The sequence below is a fragment of the Calypte anna genome, chromosome 3 (assembly GCF_003957555.1).
Source record: "Calypte anna isolate BGI_N300 chromosome 3, bCalAnn1_v1.p, whole genome shotgun sequence".
In the NCBI taxonomy this organism is placed as follows: Eukaryota; Metazoa; Chordata; class Aves; order Apodiformes; family Trochilidae; genus Calypte; species Calypte anna.
Genome location: NC_044246.1, coordinates 36,459,204 through 36,478,785, shown reverse-complemented (window position 1 = coordinate 36,478,785; position 19,582 = coordinate 36,459,204). Strand labels below are relative to the sequence as shown.

At 35.7% G+C, this 19,582-nt stretch overlaps 1 protein-coding gene across 2 annotated transcripts in view; it reads left to right on the top strand.

Annotated features, from left to right (window-relative positions):
• The window catches only part of PDE10A (phosphodiesterase 10A), a 180,374-nt gene that overhangs the window by 73,574 nt on the left and 87,218 nt on the right, over positions 1-19,582 (top strand). The window lies entirely within an intron of this gene.

Genomic DNA, 19,582 nt, shown 5'->3' with positions numbered 1-19,582 from the left:
TAATGTATGTTCTGAAAACATATTTGGGTCTTCTTAAATCTAAAATTAGTAAGTTTTGAATTAAAATTATGCACTATGTGTGGGTTGTAAGTCTTAGTAAAATACTGGATATACCATCTCAAAAGTTCTGACTTGCAACATATATTAAGTCAATTTTAGATACCAATTTTATAACCAATGGAGGTTATAAAGCAATATGTTGAATTTTTTGGGTTGCTTTAGCTATAATCCTTCACTTACTAGACCCAGGAAACTGCTCAGTATGAGTCAGCCTGGGTTCACAATTGATAGTAAATTTTTGTAATGACCTTAAATTTTGAGAGATTATGTGCAAACATAAGATTAAAGTAATTCATCTGGAATGTAGCTGATAATAGATTACCAAGAAAGTGAGGAAAGGAAACACTGATTCTACTCTGCTTGTGCATTGCTGTGTGGCTGACTTGTAAGGTGCTGGGAGTTGAAGTTATGGTGGTAATTTCCACTTTACATAGAGGGGCTATTGCAACTTCCTAGAAGAAAACTGAGTATTTTCTGCAGAGTTATAAGGAAAGAAAACGGTGGGTGATAGACAGAAAAGGCTGTATTGAGCCAGATTTTTGGTGGTTTTGACTATAAATCTGATACTAAGATGGCATTGCATTTTTATTGGTCTAAAGAGATAAGAGTGTGAAGCTGGAAAAATGGAACCAGCGGAACTGATATTTTTGGTGTCAGCATATATTTGTGGTGAGTTAAAGTGAAATGCATCCTAAGTTGCTTTTCATCAACAGGGCTATAATTTCCTCTCTATCCCTCTTGCTTCAGTGTAATCTCCTTAGCAAGTGTTCACATCATGTAATATTACATAGAAAAATAAGCTTTGTTTTTATTAAAAAGTTGCCAGGCAGGCAGAATTCTGTTTTGAAATCTCAGGCTTTGTGTCTGTACTTTTAGTTGTTGGTGACGCAAAGCAGTCGTTAACCTATATGCAGAGATCGTGTCCTGCCTGACTTGCAGGCATCCAGCTGTGTGTGCTCTCCAGCCAGAAGTCAGTGGGCCTGCAGCCAGGGCAGTTTATCTGAATTTCATTAGCATGAACATGAACTGAAATGTCTGAGTTGGATTTAAATGAACCAAAAATGATCTGTGAGTGAGATTCATTGAGTGAGTTAGTTTAGATGGATTTGAAAAAAAAACAGCCACGCAAAAATATTGATAAAGATAGCAATCAGTAAATACTGCAGTGTTTGAGGTATGACTATATCAAAGAATATTATTACTTGTGTCAGTGTATACTAGATAAATGCTGCATCTATCATAATAAATGATATTTATTATATGAAAGTTGCTCATGACAAGCTGATTGTAACGTATCTGGGATTCTAGATTCTAAGAGGTTGTTAGGGGTTTTTTTTGTTTTGGTTTTTTTTTTTCCAATTTGTTGTTTGTTTTTTGATTTTTTCATATCCATATTGTGTCTGAGTTAGGCAGGACTTTGAATGACGCTGTAACACAAACAGAACTGCTTCTCATGCCAAGTATTTTTGATTGGTTTTTGCAAACAAAATTTAACCAAGTAAGAGGGTGTCTTGACTAAAAAAACTGGTTTTAAATTTTAGAGTTCATTTTAACTCTTCTTGAAAGTTGCTTATTTATTAGCTGTGGAAGAAACTTGTACACATATTAAGCCTATTCCTTGTAGTCTGGGATCTGATCTGTACTTCATGCATTATGGCCTCATGGGATGTTTTATGAAGTTTATAGCTCAGAAAAACATCTTCATATAGATACAGTAAAAAGTGCTTTTGATCATATAATCTCATTTGAGGTGGGGGTGTAAGTTATAGCAATAAGATATATGATCATGCTTTAAAGATTCATTAAAAGTACATCTGGGTAGAAAAAAAAGATTTTTTTTTCCAGTTTACTTGAAGGATTAATCTCCCAGCAGGAGATCTTTTCTTTTCCAGATGCCTTGGTATACTACAGAACACAAGTCATTTGTCCTCTGCCATATAGTTCATACAAAAGGAACAGGTGGTTATAAGGAGAGCTATAAGATTATGGAAGCCCTAATAGATAGATAGATTCTCATCTCCCAACAAATTTCTTAGAAAAAATATATATTAATTCCAAACTTAATCATATTATTCAAAGACTTACCACAATATGAAGCTGAAGGCACATTGATTTTGAGATGTGCATCATTTACAGGGCTGATACTGAATTTCAAAGGTGTTTCCTATTTTTTAAATAGCATTTTAGTATAGGAAGAGAGAACAAAGTGTACCGAAAGAGTTTCTAAGTGGAAAGCTGCCTCTATTGCCTATTTCTCTGTGGGAGCAAAGTAATCACTTCCCTAAGGGAATGGCTCTCATGTTCATCAAAGTACATGGTCACGTGTTTATTAATTACAACTGAAGTGGGGCACATCAAGAAAAGCTTTATACATTATTTTCTTCCCTTAGTTCTTGCCAGAACCATGTAAAGCTATTTATAGTGGGAGCTTGAGGTGCTTTGCCACCATGCAAGCGCTGGCTTTAAGTAGTTCTATAACACAACTTCTGTAAACTTTTAAAGTTGAAAATTGCATATAGCATAGTTCATTCGGTACATAATATGACATGTATTACACGCAGTCAGAAGTTACTGTCCATTAAGTGCAGTGGACTTGATGCATTTACAAGACCTCAAAATTTACTATTTGACCTGTTTAAAAAAAGAAAAAAAAGTTAAGAAATTAGAAAATTAATTGCTTTATATAATGTTGGTGTAATATTGCTGTAATATTTATTAATTTAAGTTTGCAACTGGAAGACAATGTATTATGTAATGAGTTCAGAATAACTTAATCATTCTGGTCAGAAAAGACCTTATAAGATCATTGAATCTAACCATAGCCTAACTCTGCCAACCATTAACCTAATTCTGCCAAGTCCATTGTTCCTAAACACTGTGTTTACACATCTTTTAAACACCTCCAGGTATGGTGACTCAACCACTTCCCTGGGCAGTCTATTCCAGTCTTTGATAACCCCTTCAATGAAGAAGTTGCTTCTAATATCTAATCTAAACCTCTGAAACAACTTGAGGCCATTTCCTCTTGTCCTCTTGCTTATTATGGGGGAGAAGAGACTGCTCCCTCCCCCATCTCGCTACAACCTCCTTTCAGGTAGCTGTACAGAGCAATAAGCTCCCCACTCAGCCTCCTTTTCTCTAGGCTTAACAACCTGTTTTCCCTCAGTGCATCCTATAAGACTTTTTCTTCAGACCCTTCACCAGCATCACTGCCCATCTAGACTCACTTCAGCACCTTGATGTCCTGGGAAGGGGCCCAAAACCAAACACAGTATTTGAGGTGTGGACTCAAATTTGTTGGTTTTCTGATAATGTCTGACATTGGTTTCATAAACAGAAACATGGAATAACTTTTAAAGTAATTTTACATATATTCTTTTGTGGATTGTTGATTTTTCCTGTTGTGCTTTTCTTAATTGATCCATTATTTTAATGCCAGTGTTAAATATGTGCTGTTTGAGAGGCACACGGTTGCTGATATGCAAATTATTATGTTTGTATTTGATTGTTTCAATTAAAGAACATTTTTGAACATTCAAAATACTTCTTTTTTATTATTACACAATCAACTGGTGTGTTCATTGCTGCTTTCATGTAATTACTGTAAGCAGTCTGTCTGCAGTGTAAAATGTGGTTGTTCATTAGTCATTTGAATGCATAATTTTCTCATGGCATCTCTCATTATTGTGTTGTTTCTTGTGAAGCAGTATCACAACTGCTTGTGGGTTCAGAATTCAGAACAAATGCTGGTTCTGTCCTTTTTTTTGTTCAGCTCAGCTGTTTTTGTTTCAGCCTTTTCCCTTTCCTTTTTACCATGTGCCCTAGAAGTGGGCAAAGATGGTAGTCAGATGGTAGTCAGATTTGGTACACTGGATGGCTTTCAGTTTGGCAGAGAACTGAAAGCAGTTGTCTCTGTGTACACACATTCTATCCATCTGGAAAATCTCCGTATCTTCCCTTTAGTAGAAAATTGCTTAGGGTTTATGGGGAAAGACATCTACATAAAGTTGCTCACTCACATGTTCATTTAGGTTTTCCCAATATACCTTTATATATAATTTTTTAGTAGTATCTCTGATAGCTTTTAATAATATCTCTGATAGCTCATTGAGCACAGAAAGGATACAGCTCGTTCAGATTAAACACATTTTTTGTTTCTTACTTTACTAACTGTGCTGACCAGTGACTGAAATGGCTCTGGTGCCTAAGTCTTTGTTTAAGCCTGATACCTTCTGTGGTCTTTAGACAAGTAAGTCTTTTTTTCTTTATAGTCTTTTTATTTATTTTTTTTTCCTGTACTAGAGAAGGGACTGGAAGAATATAATCTATGGCAAGAGAGAGGCTGAGGGAAGATTTTACCACTCTCTCTGACTACCTGAAAGGAGGTTGTAGTGAGGTGGGTTCTGGCCTCTTCTCTCAAGTGAAAATAGCACTGAAGTTGCACCAGGAGAGGTTTAGGCTAGATATGAGAAAGAATTTCTTTACTGAAAGAGTAGTCAGATGCTGAAATGGGCTGCCCAGGGAGATGGTAAAATCACCATCACTGGAGGTATTTAAAAAAAGATAGAGATAAGGCACTTCATGTTTTAGTGGGCATGGTGATTTTTTAAAAAAACTTTTTTGGGGGGTAAAAGTTGATGGTTGGTTGCAGTGAGCTTAAAGGTCTTTTCCATCAATGACATTTCTGCAGTTCTGTGAAAAGACTTCATTATATCCAGACTTTGAGGCTATACGCACGGAGAGCATTTGTTTAGTAGTCTTTTCAGGATAATACCAAAGGAAAACTGTGCTAGGCTACATCATTTAAAATTAAAAAAAAAGGTTCTGTGATCTTAAATACACTGAAAACTGTTTCTTTCCTGGTGCTGCATTTTCGGATATTAGTGCATCAACATGCTGTGCCTTAAAGTTTTCTACAATCCTGCGAGAAAACATTAAATCCTGGGGAGATGTCAGTGTGTGGCTCTATTTAGAGAGGAAGGCTGGAGTTAGGTATTTATTGTTAAGGAACACTGAAGTACATAGTTCCACAATAAATCATATTTATACCTTTTTTTCTCTTGTAAATAGGTAATTAACTCATGTTTTTGAATTATGATGTGTAGAGGAATGTTATTTGTACTTTACAACTAAGGTTGTAATATATGTGAAGGGTGGCTAACATGCATTTCCATGAGCAGGAATAGAATATATGAACAGATAAATGTAAACAAGAAGGTTACATATATTTATGCTAAATATGTCAGCTTGCTGCCAGATTAAAAAAATAAAATAAAAAAATTATTGAGCCTATGCTCGATTTGTTAGTTTTTAAATACTTGCCATTTCCACTCTAGATAAGCAGAAATACCTCTTTTGTAACGTAGGGTAGTAGTTGTAGAGTGAAGAATTTAGAAGAAAGATTCTGAGAAGCTGGAGACTGTCACTGCTGACATACGCCACAGCTTGCTGCAAATCTGACATCTCCCCATCCTCAGCAAGAAGAACTGATGTGGCAGCATGTTAATGACCTCCTTGATTTATAATTAGGCTGTCTCAATATTTCATTGATGCTGCAGACATGCTGTTTCATTCTGATGCATCCCTGCTGTGCTTATGTTTTAGATACCCAAGCAGGCAACAAATGCTTGCCAAAAAGCAAGATTGAATGTGGGAATGATTTGGGTAATGCATGACTTGTACCATTGACACCATAGCCTTAATGCTTCTTATTACCAAATCTCACTGCCTCACTGTTTACATATTTGGATGTTTTTCTTGGAGGTTTGTTTTTTCGTTGTTTTTTTTTTTTCTGAAGAGAAGATGTTGGGCTAGGTGGTCTTGTTGCTCTGAGCCAATGTAATTGTTATGATGGTGACAGGTGCTGTGCTTCTGGGGCAATATCCAGACTGATAAAAGTTGTTTTTATTGTGGATGCTTTTCTAGAAAAGTTGCGATAATATCTGGGGGCTTCACTGCATAGAACCTGCTCCTCCATGTATTTGGTGTAGTCTTTAACAGAGATAAAACTGATCAGTAGACTTCTGTATGAAGTAGTTTACAGGTTGCCATTTATCACATGTCTAGAAATTTTATGTTCGTGCATCAGTATTTCAGAGGCAGACAGTGGAACTGATGGTACTTCCCAGAGCTGTAGGAGAGCCATTTTAGTCTAGATGATTAAACTGGTAATGCCATTTTAGTCTAGATGAATAAATGGCATACATCTATCTGTCACAGGTACAGAAAAGTTTTCATGCTGATTCTGGGGAGACCAATGTATTGTGCCGTTGCTTTAAAAAAAAATTACTTTCTCTCTGCATCATTTCCTGAAGCAGTATAATAATTCAAGGTGAATTTGTTTCTTTTGTGTGCATTGTGTTCAATGGAGCTTTAACTGTTTTCCCCGAGTAAATCAGAAGCAAGCCAGCTTAGAAGTGAGGTAGTTTTGGCTGTGAAAATAGTGAGGAGCTACTGGAAATGTTTCTCTCTGTTGCAGTCTCAGGCTGTTCTTTTGGGCAGAAAAAAAAAAAAAAGTTAGTGTAAAGGAAATATAGGTTAGATAGATCAGGAATTGTTTTATGTTTTTTTTCAGAAGTATTGAGCCAGTGGCCTCTTGGAAGGTAATACTGAGGCTTTGAGTGGTAGTAATGTTTTCTGTTCAGTATGTGTGCAATGTTGAAGCATTTACTGATTTTATTCCTTATTATTTGATTGGCTATCACTAACAAACTCCAAACAGTGGCAAAAATAAGCCTGGTACATTAGTTGAATTTTTTTTCTGGATTGTTTTCTTCTAATTTGCTCCAGTATGTGAGAGTTTATTGTCTGAATGTTATTTTTATTTTTATTTTTTATTTTTTGACTGGGTCAGGTGAGGGAGGTGATTTTTCTGTTTTTCTTGAGCTTGCCTGCATATTTAGAATTGCTTACATGGTCAGAGATTTGCAGAGGGTAATCCTTCAGTGTTGAGATGTTTGGCCTTAGGAAGTAGACGTCACTACTTGGTCTGAGCTCCCACTTGTTTTAATTATGTTAATCACATTGTATTTAGAGAAATTATTCTCATCATGTACTTAAACTGATGTTTGTTGTGATTTTTTAGGCTTGAATAAAGAGTTTTAAGGATTTTTTCGGTCTAGTCAAAAATACTACTTATTTATAAGCCTTGCTTTATTGAATTATTTTCTGCTAGTATATGTTAGCTATGTTGGAAAGTACATGGAGTCTGATTTTCATAATTTTAATAATCTTTCAATTAAATTAAGTTACGGAGCTTCTTTTAGTATCTTGCTGAGAAACAGGTTTCCCAGTTTTCATATTGTTTCTCATTGGTTTACATTTTGAACCTTTCCAGATTATCAATATCTTCTATAAAGTGAGATAGTATTGCAGTACAAAACCATTTCCCTTGTAGGCATTACTCCTTAATGGTTCCTGGCCCTGCTGCTCTTTGCTTTCAAGTTGTTTCTCCCCCTGTTTATGAGATCCTTAGGTTTAGAGTAAAAATTAAGCAAGCAAAAGCAAAAAGACAAAGCCTCACTAACTGATGGAGAAGCTGCATTCCGATCACGTGTGCAGGCTGTATATCCACATTGCTGACACTTTTTAATAATGATTATTTATGGCAATGTAAGATAACCTGTTTTACCTGCATTAAGATGGAGTAGGAACATTCCCATGGTCTGCTACCTGAAAAAGCAGTAAATAAAACCAAAGGAATAGTCATTAACTTTCATGAGGCAGTAGCTTTTTACTCCAAATGTGAAAGTATTAACTTGGAAAATGGTGGCTAGACATGGCCTGTAATCAAACACTGACCAATAATGTTAAAACCACAGAATGTAAAGTATATGTTACAATAGCTTTGTTCTGTCCATTAAATGAAACTTGTATCTTTGGTGAAAACAGTGTGTGGTCATGCAGTTTAATAGTCTGTTACACTACTTGAGCACAAATAAAGGATGAGTAACATTTATTAATGGATTTTCTGTATGCCAGTAATGAAAACTCAGTTCTGCAAAGTTGATACCTTTTCCATGTACGATACATGACTAAAAATTCTACCATTACTTTTAGCTCCCAGAAAGTACTATAAGCCTTGAGGATGAGTGAAAATTCATTTTTACTGTGGAGATGGCTAATGGGATGTAAATGATACTCTGTAAATTGATGATTTTCGGTTTCTGTGGGTGAAAGCAAATAGTGGTATTTGTCTTAATCTCATATTGACTGTTAGTGAAGATTTTCAGCAGAAGCTTTACTTCTAAAACTAGTTTGTTATCTTAAGACTTTGAATTCAGATTTTAAAGCCAGAAAAGTAAAGCACAGACATCAGTATATGCATAGTATAGGCTTAATGGAAACTATCACTTTTCAGTGTGTCATCCTGTAGTTAATAATGATGATAATTCAGTTACTTTATCTTTCAAACTATTGTGCTTAGATAAGAGTTTCAGACTCGTTGTCCTGTACTTGGCTATCAGATTTAGGGCAGCTGATTCAAAGAGTGCACTTTTCATGGTGAGTAGTAGATACTCACTTCATTAGTCCTAGTGATCATTGGTATGTCTAGTGTTCTGAACATGTAGCTTTCTCCAAAAATATTCCTCAAAAATTTCTCCTCGCACTATGCAATGGGGACTTAATGCTGGCAATGGACTTTCAACCAACCTATAAGAAACTAATATTTTTTTAAACCTTTTATGAATACATAATAAAATGGATACCCACTTCATTCACTAAGAGGAAGGACTAAGTATGACTTAATTCCCGTCGGTTTACTGCTGTAACATTCCCTAAATTATTGCTTCAGGTGATGAAACTTATTTAAGTATGTTATAGGAGAGAGACGTGCTGTGCATAAATTAACTCTGCTACCTCTGTTTAACTGCTAGAGGCTTTTGTTGAAGGCTTATTTCTCAGATATTACTCAAATGGCTTGACAATATTAAGCATGTAGATAGAAATAGTTCGGTTCAAAAGCTCTACTCAAGTTTCAGGTAGTTAAAAAAAAGCACAGAAAACACAAAACCATAGAGCGCTGAGATGAACTTTCTTCAATGATACTCAAGGATACAGGAACTAGAGAAAAATTCCTCCTACAGATTGCTAAATTGCTAAAAAACTGTGAAGTAAACCATATAAATGCCTAGACAGTGTTCACTGTAGTGTTCACTACAGAGGTCATCAGTATCATGGAAGTATCTCAGTAGTCTGACAGGATTTTTATTTTCATAAACCCTCTGGAAGAATGGATGCATACTAGGATAATAATGTTTCAGGAGTACTGAAAATTAGAACCAGGTGTATAAAGGCTCAAAAGAACCCCCTAAGGCTGAGTAGCTGAAGAATAAGGTATCAGATAAAAAGAAATTTTGACTGATCTTGGCCTTTAAGGCCAAGTAGCACAACAAAAGTCACATCTACAAGGCTAAACTGCTTTTCACTTCCTCTCAAATATGATGTTGCATCTAGACTGCCTCCTGGAATGGTTCTGGGCAGGTGCTAGTCCTCTCATCTGAGCCCAAATGTTGTTTTGGGAAAGTGCAAATTGGTGACAACCAAGCCATGCTGTGGATGCAAAAAGTTAATCAGGTACTAGCGATGTTAAAGCCCAGTCTTCAGCCCTATTTCCTCTCTTTATTCTAGCCTGGATTAGTTAATGCAGCTCAAGGGGAGATGCTGGAAAAATCATAGTGGGAAAAATAGTGGGAAAATCAGCCATTTCAGCTTAGGAACAGGTAGTTAAGCCAAATACAACCAAAGAGGAAACATCATTGGGGAAATTCGTGATTAATTTGAAGTTCCTGTGCTCTGTACAAGTAATGTCACCTTGTCAGGATGCATAGAAGAGCAAAGATGGCTAGATGTGTGAAAGTCAGTATTTCTGTAAGTCTGAAAAACAAGCAAGGAAGGAAATATTTTTTTCATGTAGATTTTTATTTTTTTATTCTAACATGCGGCAAACTAGCAGTTCTATTAACACTGCTTATGGGGGCAATGAACTGTACAACTAGCAGCATGTGAGGACTTAACCTGACTTTATCAATGGAGAACATATATAATAGTCAACTGAGTTTAAGTATTTTAATAATTTAATAATTTAGAGAATTTAAGCAAAATTAGTGACTACTGATTATGGAAGAGGAAGACGTAGATTTTAGTCTTCTACAGGTCTGAGAGGGATGGATCTTTTTTTTTTTTTCCTTCGTGTAGAACACTTAAAGCTCAGGTGTAAGGAGGCTTTGTGAGAAGTTAGAATGAGTTATAAAACAGGTCTCAACTGGTGTTGGGTTAGGAGAAGGTGTAAATTTATTTGAAGGACTTGAATTCTTTAAGCATCAGGATGGAAAAGCTAAAAAAGAATTAGTTGTTTGAAGAACAATCTTTTCTTGACATTAATGTTGAGTTTCTCTTTGCCTATTGAACTAAATATTTGACATTTGAGGATATTCATTTAGTATCCATAGGTCTTGTGCTCTTCTGTAGGAGGCTTGATGTTGTGGTGGGGGGAGGTTAGCAAGGTCTGAATTTTTTGCACTTTTTCAGTTCTGCCACATAAATGCCCCGCTCCTGATAACACTATTACCTCTTTATAAAGCCTGCTTTGCTTGTTATCTTCACTGTTACGACTTTTATGATGTTGCTGTAAAGCAGAGGAAGATTTTTCATTCTGCAGAAGACCTGAAGTGTAGCAGAAGTTTTATAATTATGACTGTCATGATGAAGACACTTGACAGATTTACCCTTTTTGTGGCAGAAGGACTGAAGGGCACCCTGCGAAATGACTTGCTACAGATTTGAAACAACAGGACGTCCCTTTTCACACAACTCATGTCTAAATTGTGAACTCATTAGCATAAGATATTTTAAATGTTAAAATGTAAATGGGTTCAAAAAATGATTAGACACATTCCAAGGAAAAAATACTTCATCAAAAGCTGTTACGTATTATGATCCTGATGCAGCCTCCAGCTGAGAAAATTCATAAGCATTTGATTGCTCTGAGAACATACCAGAATAAGTACACTACCTGCATCTGTAGTCTGTACTCTCTTTCCTTTTCATATAATGTAGTTTCTTCATACTTTTTCCATAAATGAGCTGCAGACAGTTAACTAGATGGACTTTTAATTTAGCAGAGTTGAGGCATTCAATTCTATCATTATATTTCTGCTGCCTCTCTGGGATTTAAATACCATCCATTGTTACACTTGTGAGTCAAGTTGTCTTAACACATTTAAATATACTGAAAAAGAAATTGTGTTTTTATATTATAGCACATTGTTTATGGATCTTTTTAGGTAAGCTGCAAGAAGTCTTTTCAGTTTTAACACTAAGGAATCATTCAAATCCTTTGGCTACAGCACCTTTTCCAGACTCATGTTGCTTAGCTGTAGTACAGAGCTAATATTTCTTCTTTTTTCCAATGTGCATTATGTAGGTATACCCGTAAGTGATAAGATTGTGAAACTTGCTTGTAGAATAAGAATTTCATCTTTGTCCAGTTGAAATTGCTGACTGACACTGAGCAACAGAGTAACTTTCTTCTATTTTTAAATTTTTTAAAGCTAGAATGTTTTGCGGGCTTGTTTGGTTATTCAGCTAGCAGAAGAGAACTCTTTTACAGGATGCCTGGTCCTCACCCCAAAGGGCTACAGTTTTGTTTCATATTTCATTAGATAAGTTTGGGGAGTGAAAGGGAAAGAGATGATTGTGTTGATGACAAACAAAGGTTAGGAAAAAATTAAGAGACAATTCAATAATAGGCGGGACAGGAGAATGGGTGTGAGGTTTGGAAAGATTTATAGTAATTGGGTGTAACAATGGCATTAGGATTTGGTGACTGGGGTAGGCAAGTTACAACAATTACACTAATTCAGTTCATATGGGTTTCTTGTGAACACTCAAACGTCTTCATGCAGTGCATCAGGTATATGTAAAAAATGTCTATTCCTGAGGACTTGTTGGGCAATGATTTTAGATTTACTGTATCACACTTACAGAGGTTTCTCAAAATAACTTTTAAATCTAGTAACTGCACAAGGCTCATAGTTTTGAATCAGAATTGTTTTGACCCACACAGTGAATGCCTCCTTAGGACAAGAGGAGGTTACTTCATTTTAAGGTTTAAATTACTGGAATGTGCTCTCTGCACTGTATAACCTGGGACACTGGGTCATTCTGATATCTGCTGGCTTACCATCACGTATATCATATAAATATGCTTTAGGAGTGATTCAGATTTTCCTTGTTGCCTGTTATGTTTCTTAAGCAAAATTTTATTTCTACAAAGGGTATTGTGTCTTACCAGGAAGCCTTTACCAATTGTTCTCCAGCCAAAAACATTTTTGTAGAATAATGTGTTACTGTCCCCTCTACCAACATGCTTGTGTTCCTCAAAAGGCATTGCTTAGAGGTTGTCAGTGACAGTAAATGTCTGATATATTTGACTGTTTATGCTACTTATTGTAGCACCCAAATGTATACACCAAGCACACTGAAAATGGCAGCAAATAATATAAGAAAAGGGTATTTTAGGTATTTTATCAAGTTCTGGGGTTTTTTTAATAAAAAACACTTGGCTTCACTGATTAATAACAATTATCACATTATAAATCAATGTAATTTTAGGAGGTCTGAAAGCATTTTAGACTCTCCATGTTTGGTGTTTCCATTCACAGTAGGTAAGAACAAAACAGTGTTAGAGAGTCAAAAAAACCTAAGAAATGTCAGAAATACTATTGTCTGGCATAGGCCAGTCCAGCATCTTTCATTGATCACTCCCAGAACTGAATACTGACAAATAGACAAATAAGTCTTTCTGATCTGAGAATGAATAAACTCATATTTTGGAATATGTATACTACGAGTCTCTTTCCTGGCAGATTTATTTTAGTGTTTTCAAGTTTTGCCCTTTGATTTAGGGACATAAACACAATGCTTTTAAACACACTTGGAATAAATTCACCAAACTTGTGTTTCTATCCTGGATGGTATAGGTTATTTGAACATTTTATTTGTAGTGGCCATGATATTTCTGTTCATAGATGTGGACAACTTGTCATTTGTTAGTTTATGGAGCTGCCTATCAGCTAATTACCTGGAGGTGCTTCTAGAACACTTATAGGAATACACAAGTGTGCACTTTAGGCCTTTTGATAAATGGGCAGAATTAAAGCCTGATGTTTTTTAATTTCCCTTGCCTCCTTAGGCTTTTAATTTTTTTTATATGTAAAGTAATAACATATTTATATATTTCTAAGATTATTGAGGGATACACATCTATACACAGCTTTAGTAGATTTTCATTTTAAGGTCACAGTGGTGGAAGAAATTCACTTGATTTCAATGTTCTTCCTCCCTTGATATGTCCAAATCCCTCAGATATGGCTGTCTGTCTTTCATTGCTCTTTCTGAAGATGACTTCTTAAAGAGTGCAGAAACAGAGACACTTGTCTAAAGCCCTTTGTGCAGCAGTTAGATGAGATTTGTCTCAAAGCCAGGCAGTCAGGGGCTTTCTGACTGATATCAAATATCATTATTAGAGCTCTGGTGAGTTCTGACTCAACTTTTGCTTCTTAGAAAAAATCTTTAATAAATATTTCTATAATTACTATTTTCCTGGTTTCATCTGTACTTCTCAAATGAGTAAGGAAGGTCATTGCTGTGGTAAATGGCAAGAACACACATTTCCATAGGGAGAACCAAAGAAAGAAGTGCAGATGTTTATTGAGACTTACTGGGGCCTCTTTTGGCATTTTTGCATAAGATATCACTTTAATTTTTGAAAACACTTTTTTTTTGTAACACGTCCATGATCCAAACCTGGAGGAGCAATCAGTGAAAACTGGCTTGGTAACTCTTGTGTTTCTTTCAGAAAACAGATGAGGAATCTAGAGAATTTCTGTTGTGAATTCTGTTGAAATTCTCTTCTGACCTTCCAGTAATCCTGTTTTCATCTCAGTCTGACCTCTGCTTTGAAAGTACCTCTGATTAGTTACAAGAGAGATCATATTTAATTAAACTTTTTCCATGTGACATCTTTAATCATCACAATTTTTCCTTTTAGTAATTCCACAAAGCATATGTTGAGTTCCAAATATTGGCATCCATGTAGATGGGAAAAAACACAAAAGAACACATAGCTCCAAAAATGTCTAGGTTTATGCAAAGGCAGAATGAGGTTTTTTCGGTGAAAGGTATCTGGAATTTCTCGTGGCAAATTGAAATGCTGCGGAGTACGTGCTGAGTAATGATGCTTTTTTTTTTTTTTTTTTGAGTTAGTGATACAATGGTCTTTCTGTTTTGCTGCTAAAACACACATAGAGATGATGTGTCTGTGACTGGCCAGAAAGATACTGACTGTGAAGAGTAGTTGCGTTAAAGAAATTGTCAGTACCTAAGTATTTACTCTTGCCTCTCATACTGAATGTGTATCTGAAGAACCCTCTGGGCTTGCTTGTAAATCCTTTCCTTATTGAGTCCTTGTACAAATTTAGTATCTTATAAATTTTCCACTGCTAGGTTTAGCATTTACTAGAAAAATCACTGCTCTGAAAATTAGTGTTTCCAAGACATTGTGCCATAACACACGACAAACTGAACTGCTCTGTCAGCAGAGAGACTTACCTGCTTATCCTATTCATGCTTTTTGTAAACATTCTTGGCTACTACTTTTTTAGCATATGTGGTAAAGATAGGAATATGAAGCATTTTATCCAGCAGTTGCTTTAAGGTTTGCCTTATGTACTAAAACTGGAGCACTTCGAGGCAGCATAGGACAGATAAGAAGCAGACAAAGAAGAAGGGGAGTGGATATACATGGAACAGAAAATAGAGGAGTGGCTTGAATAATGTGTTGATGTGGCACACTGAGAGGTTCCTCCCTTTCAACTAATTAAAAGCACATACGTTCCAACAAATATGGAATATTTCTTGGTTTTCATTCCCAGCTGTTAGATTTATCAGGTAGGATGCTATAGAGCCTGGGTTTCTTTGAGCTTAAAGAAGACATAATTTCCATAACACAAATAGTTGCAATTCAAGTAATAAACATTACTTATATTAATACTAGCTGTTAACTTGAGCTGACAACCTAGGATTTCTAAAAGAATGCCTGCAGTCATATACTTATTTCAAGGTCATGGGAATTTCTTTTATATGTCAAATTAAAGGACACTATCACTGAAAGATATATGGAATGAGAAATAAATCCAGTGACTGATAATATTTTAAAGGAGAAATGAAGCCTTTAACCAGGATTTTTTTGCTTGTTTTGGTAATTATAAAATGATGTTTAGTAGAACATAGGATTCTGACATTAAAGTAATCATTTTTGAGTATTTGTTGTGCTGTTTTAATTGGATCAAATTCTGTACAATATGGTTATGACTAGCATTGACCAAGTGATAGATTAAATTGAATGATTATTTTTCTTTAGAGTCCAAATAAACCTCCCCATATGTTGTCAGTGTGAATTTGTCTTTGGGGACAGAACCCAGTCTCACCACATGGCTTGCTGCCCAGTCTTTGCACTAGAAAGCCAGCTATTATTTTGGACTTCCTACAGCATGGTAGGCTGCATCCACCCCTTTACAGCATCCAGCCATAGATTTTCGTTTTATGGTAATCTTTTCTATTAGATATTCTCAGAAATAATAATAAGCCATGTAGGTTATATTTCTCCCAAGTCAAAGCTGAAACATAATAGACTAATTTCATTCCTACAGTCTCTTTGTAAAAATTTCAGTCCCTAGCTAGGATTTTTCTTGGAAATTGACACCTCATGCCCTCTCACTGACATCATAGGCATACCTGAGCCAATTTCATTGCCATACTATGGTAGGCAAGCAACCAAAAGTAAATTACGGAGTAGTTTTGCATTCTTTCATTATACCTGGAATTATTATGAAAAAAGAAAGTATTAAAGAAAATAATACAGCATAAATCAATAACTGGGATCACAAACATCTTTTAGACCGAAATTAGGGAATCTGCCATTGTGCTTTCTAAGTGATTTTTTCTCTGTGCTCATTTTCTTCTTGCGATGTGACTAAATAATTCAAAAGAAGGAAGCTAACAATAATTCTAAATCTTAACCCCTCCCTATTTTGACTGTTCCTAAAAATCTCTTCATCAAAAGAGTCGATCATAAATCATTTAAAAGTAGGATAGACCAACAAAAGCTGCTTAGTTGTATGACTTAGCTGTGTTTTTCTTGAATGTTAAAAACCTGTTTCAGGATTTGAAGATAATAGTATGAATTCTTACGTAAGTCTCTCTTTGCATTCTCTGCAGATATCTAAAACATTAAAACTTCTTGTTCTTTCCAGTAATGTGCTAGAGGAAACTAATAAATAGAAAATAATTTTGCTGTAGACCATCATATTCTTTAAATGAAAGAACCCATTAAATGTAGACATCTCTGCAGCTCTGTTTGTTTCTGTTTGTTTCTCCTGGATGAAGGTAGCCATAACTTTATTTTTTTTTTAAATATGAAACTATTATATATGAAGGAACTTGTTATGCTAAAAGACAATTATTAGTCATGTTGGGAAAGATAACTTGCAATACCTCCTTAAGAGACTTCAGAATCTCAGGCTCCTTTAGAAGGCACCAGTCTTGGATAGCTCAGTCATTAAGAAAGAGATGTCAATGACTCCTGTCTGCTCAAGTAGTATTCATTCAAAGCAGAACATTTTGGTTCCCAGGAAATAGCTCTGTGGTTTATCTAAGCTTGCACTGCCTGCCCTCAGCTTCCATCCCTGGGTGTGTATATCCAGCCTTTCCCTTGCTTTGGTAGCTGTGTTTCTGTAATTGTAGATTATATCTACAGTTCACTGAGTTGCTGCAGCTGAAAAATGCCCCAAGGCAGCGGGAAAAGTGCAGAGGTGACAGCTCAGTCTTAAGTTGATTCTTCCTGGTGTGGACCTGCACCTTGCAGTTCCTCACTAGATAGGCTCAGGTTTTCAGAAAGAAAGAGTTTCAAATATCCTAATCTGAGATTGCATCAGTTATATTTGATTGAGTAATAGGTGCACATTGGCGAAGCATTGGATAAGGTTTAAAGGTAATAAATCTATCAAAAGAAAAAAAGAAGTGATGTGCAATTCCTTAAACTCTGGAAAGAATACATATTTTGAAAAAACATACATCCCTCTTTGAATAGTTTTCCATTTGGGTATCAAAGAGAGGACTTTCCAAGAATGACATGTTAGACTGAATAGACCATTCTCAGACTGCTTGAAGGAGTTAAAACTTAACACAAGTTCCACTAATAAAAATTTCAGAGAGAACTGGTGTACATCTGAATAAATGGGCACATATGGGAACTGATATAGATTAGTTTGGAGTGATAGCTGAATTTTCAGTGTGTTAGCTATCTCTTTTTATAGTGAACAATTTTGTCACATTTTGAAGGTGACAGAAATTTGCATCTTTTTCAAGTAAATTAGAATACTACCAGACAGCTCTTTACCAAGTCAAGACATTGATAGGACTGAAAGAAAGACTATAGAAAGTAAGAAAAGCAATTAAAAATTATACAATCCCTAAGTCAGTTCTCTGTAGGATAATAATTCAAGATGGTGAAGAGAAAGCATCTCAGGTATCAAATAAGCCAGTCTGGCACAGCATTTAAAAGCACTCTAAGGTGTTCTAGATGCATTTGACTGATCTTTTTAAAATTTTTCTGGGACCATAATCACAAAGAATAAGAATGAAATTTCTGTTGGGATGATTTCTAGAATAATTTAATTGTTACTTATTAAATATGGTATTATGAATTTTACATGTACATTTAAAGAAATGTAAATTTAGCAAAAGCAACAGGCTTTTTTCCTCTAAGCTGTCTAACTTGAAACCTTTTGTATAGAATTCAGGCTCAGAATATGTGGAGTAACTTAGAAGTTAGCCTGAAAAAATAACTTACTGCTTTATAGAGTTTTTAATGCATTTCTTATTTCATTTGACATTATTGTTTCTGTATACTAACTCTTAAATGAGAATTTATAATTTTTATTTGTACTTTTATATTATTCTGAATCCTGCCTTTTTTTTTTCCAGTATTACTGTCTTTTTTTTGTTGTCAGTGTTGTCTGATGAACTTATAAATACTTTATTCTACTAGAATTTTAATAATGCCATCTGTTCATTTGATGGAAAATGGAAAAACACATTGAAGCAACTGTCTTTTTTTTTTTTTTTTTTAAAGCTGTACTTTAAAGCTTAAGATTTAAATTTCTGGGTTATTTTTTAGCAGTAGGAGTGAACACTATAGGATACATTCTTGTTAAAATCCTGCTTTGAGAGTTACATGAATTTTTATATGCAGTTTGGGTTTTTGATCAGGAATAAATAATATCATTTTTTCTTTTTTAGTAGAACTTGTTTCTACCATAGCAGAAAGGTAAAGTAATCCTAGAGACGTCAGTAAAGTAGATCACGATCAGTAGCCTTCTGATGTCTTTGTCCAATATTCTTACTCATCCTTGTATCTCTGTCCCTCTCCCCCTGCATCTTCTTTAAACTCTGTTTTGAATCTTGTTTCTGTGTCTCTTTTTTCCACTTGCAGTCTTAGTTTATTTGGATGTTTGTCTTTTAAACCATGAGCTCATCACATAGTTACTAAGCTGTTCTCCTAGGTGTGCTGTTCTTTAACTACATCTCACTCCTGTGATTACGTGTCAAAACATGTGGCCTGATGTTTAGAAATGGTCAAGTTTCTAGTAGATCCTGAGTGACTTATAGCTGCTATTTATTGCTTGTGAAAGTCAGATGGCCTTGTATGCATGCCTGTGAGGAAATGAGACTCAGACAGATGAACTAATGCAGCCTTGGTGTTCCATGATGAGGTAGATGCAGAATATAAAGAAAAATTTTAAGGGGCGTTTGCATCATGGGGTAGTTTTTCCAGTTCTTCCAGGTAGCTGTGTGACGCTTGCTTATGCAAGAAACATATGTTGGTGTTGACAGAACCATATGGAAGGCCTGATGAAGGATTGTCATTCATGTAATTTTTTTTAATGTCATTAATTAATGAATTACAACAAGGGCAAGTGTAAAGTCTTGCATCTAGGAAAGAACAACCTCAGAACAACCAATACAGATTGGAGACTGAGCTGTTGGAGAGCAACATAGGAGAAAGGGACATGGCGGTGCTGGTGGATGTAGGGATGGCCATCAGTCAACAATGTGACCTTGTGGCCAAGAAGGCCAGTGGCATCCTGGGGTGCATTAGAAGGGGGGTGGTTAGTAGGGTGAGAGAGGTTCTCCTCTACTCTTCCCTGGTGAGGCTGCATCTGGAATATTGTGTCCAGTTCTAGGCCCCTCAGTTCAATAAGGAGAGGGAACTGCTTGGAAGAGTCCAGTACAGAGCCATCAAAATGATGAAGGGAGTGGAACATCTCCCTGATGAGGAAAGGCTGAGGGAGCTGGGGCTCTTCAGCTTGTAGAAGAGGAGGATGAGGGGTGACCACACTAATGTTTATAAATATGTAAGTACTGAGTGCCAGGAGGATGGAGGCAAGCTTTTCTCAGG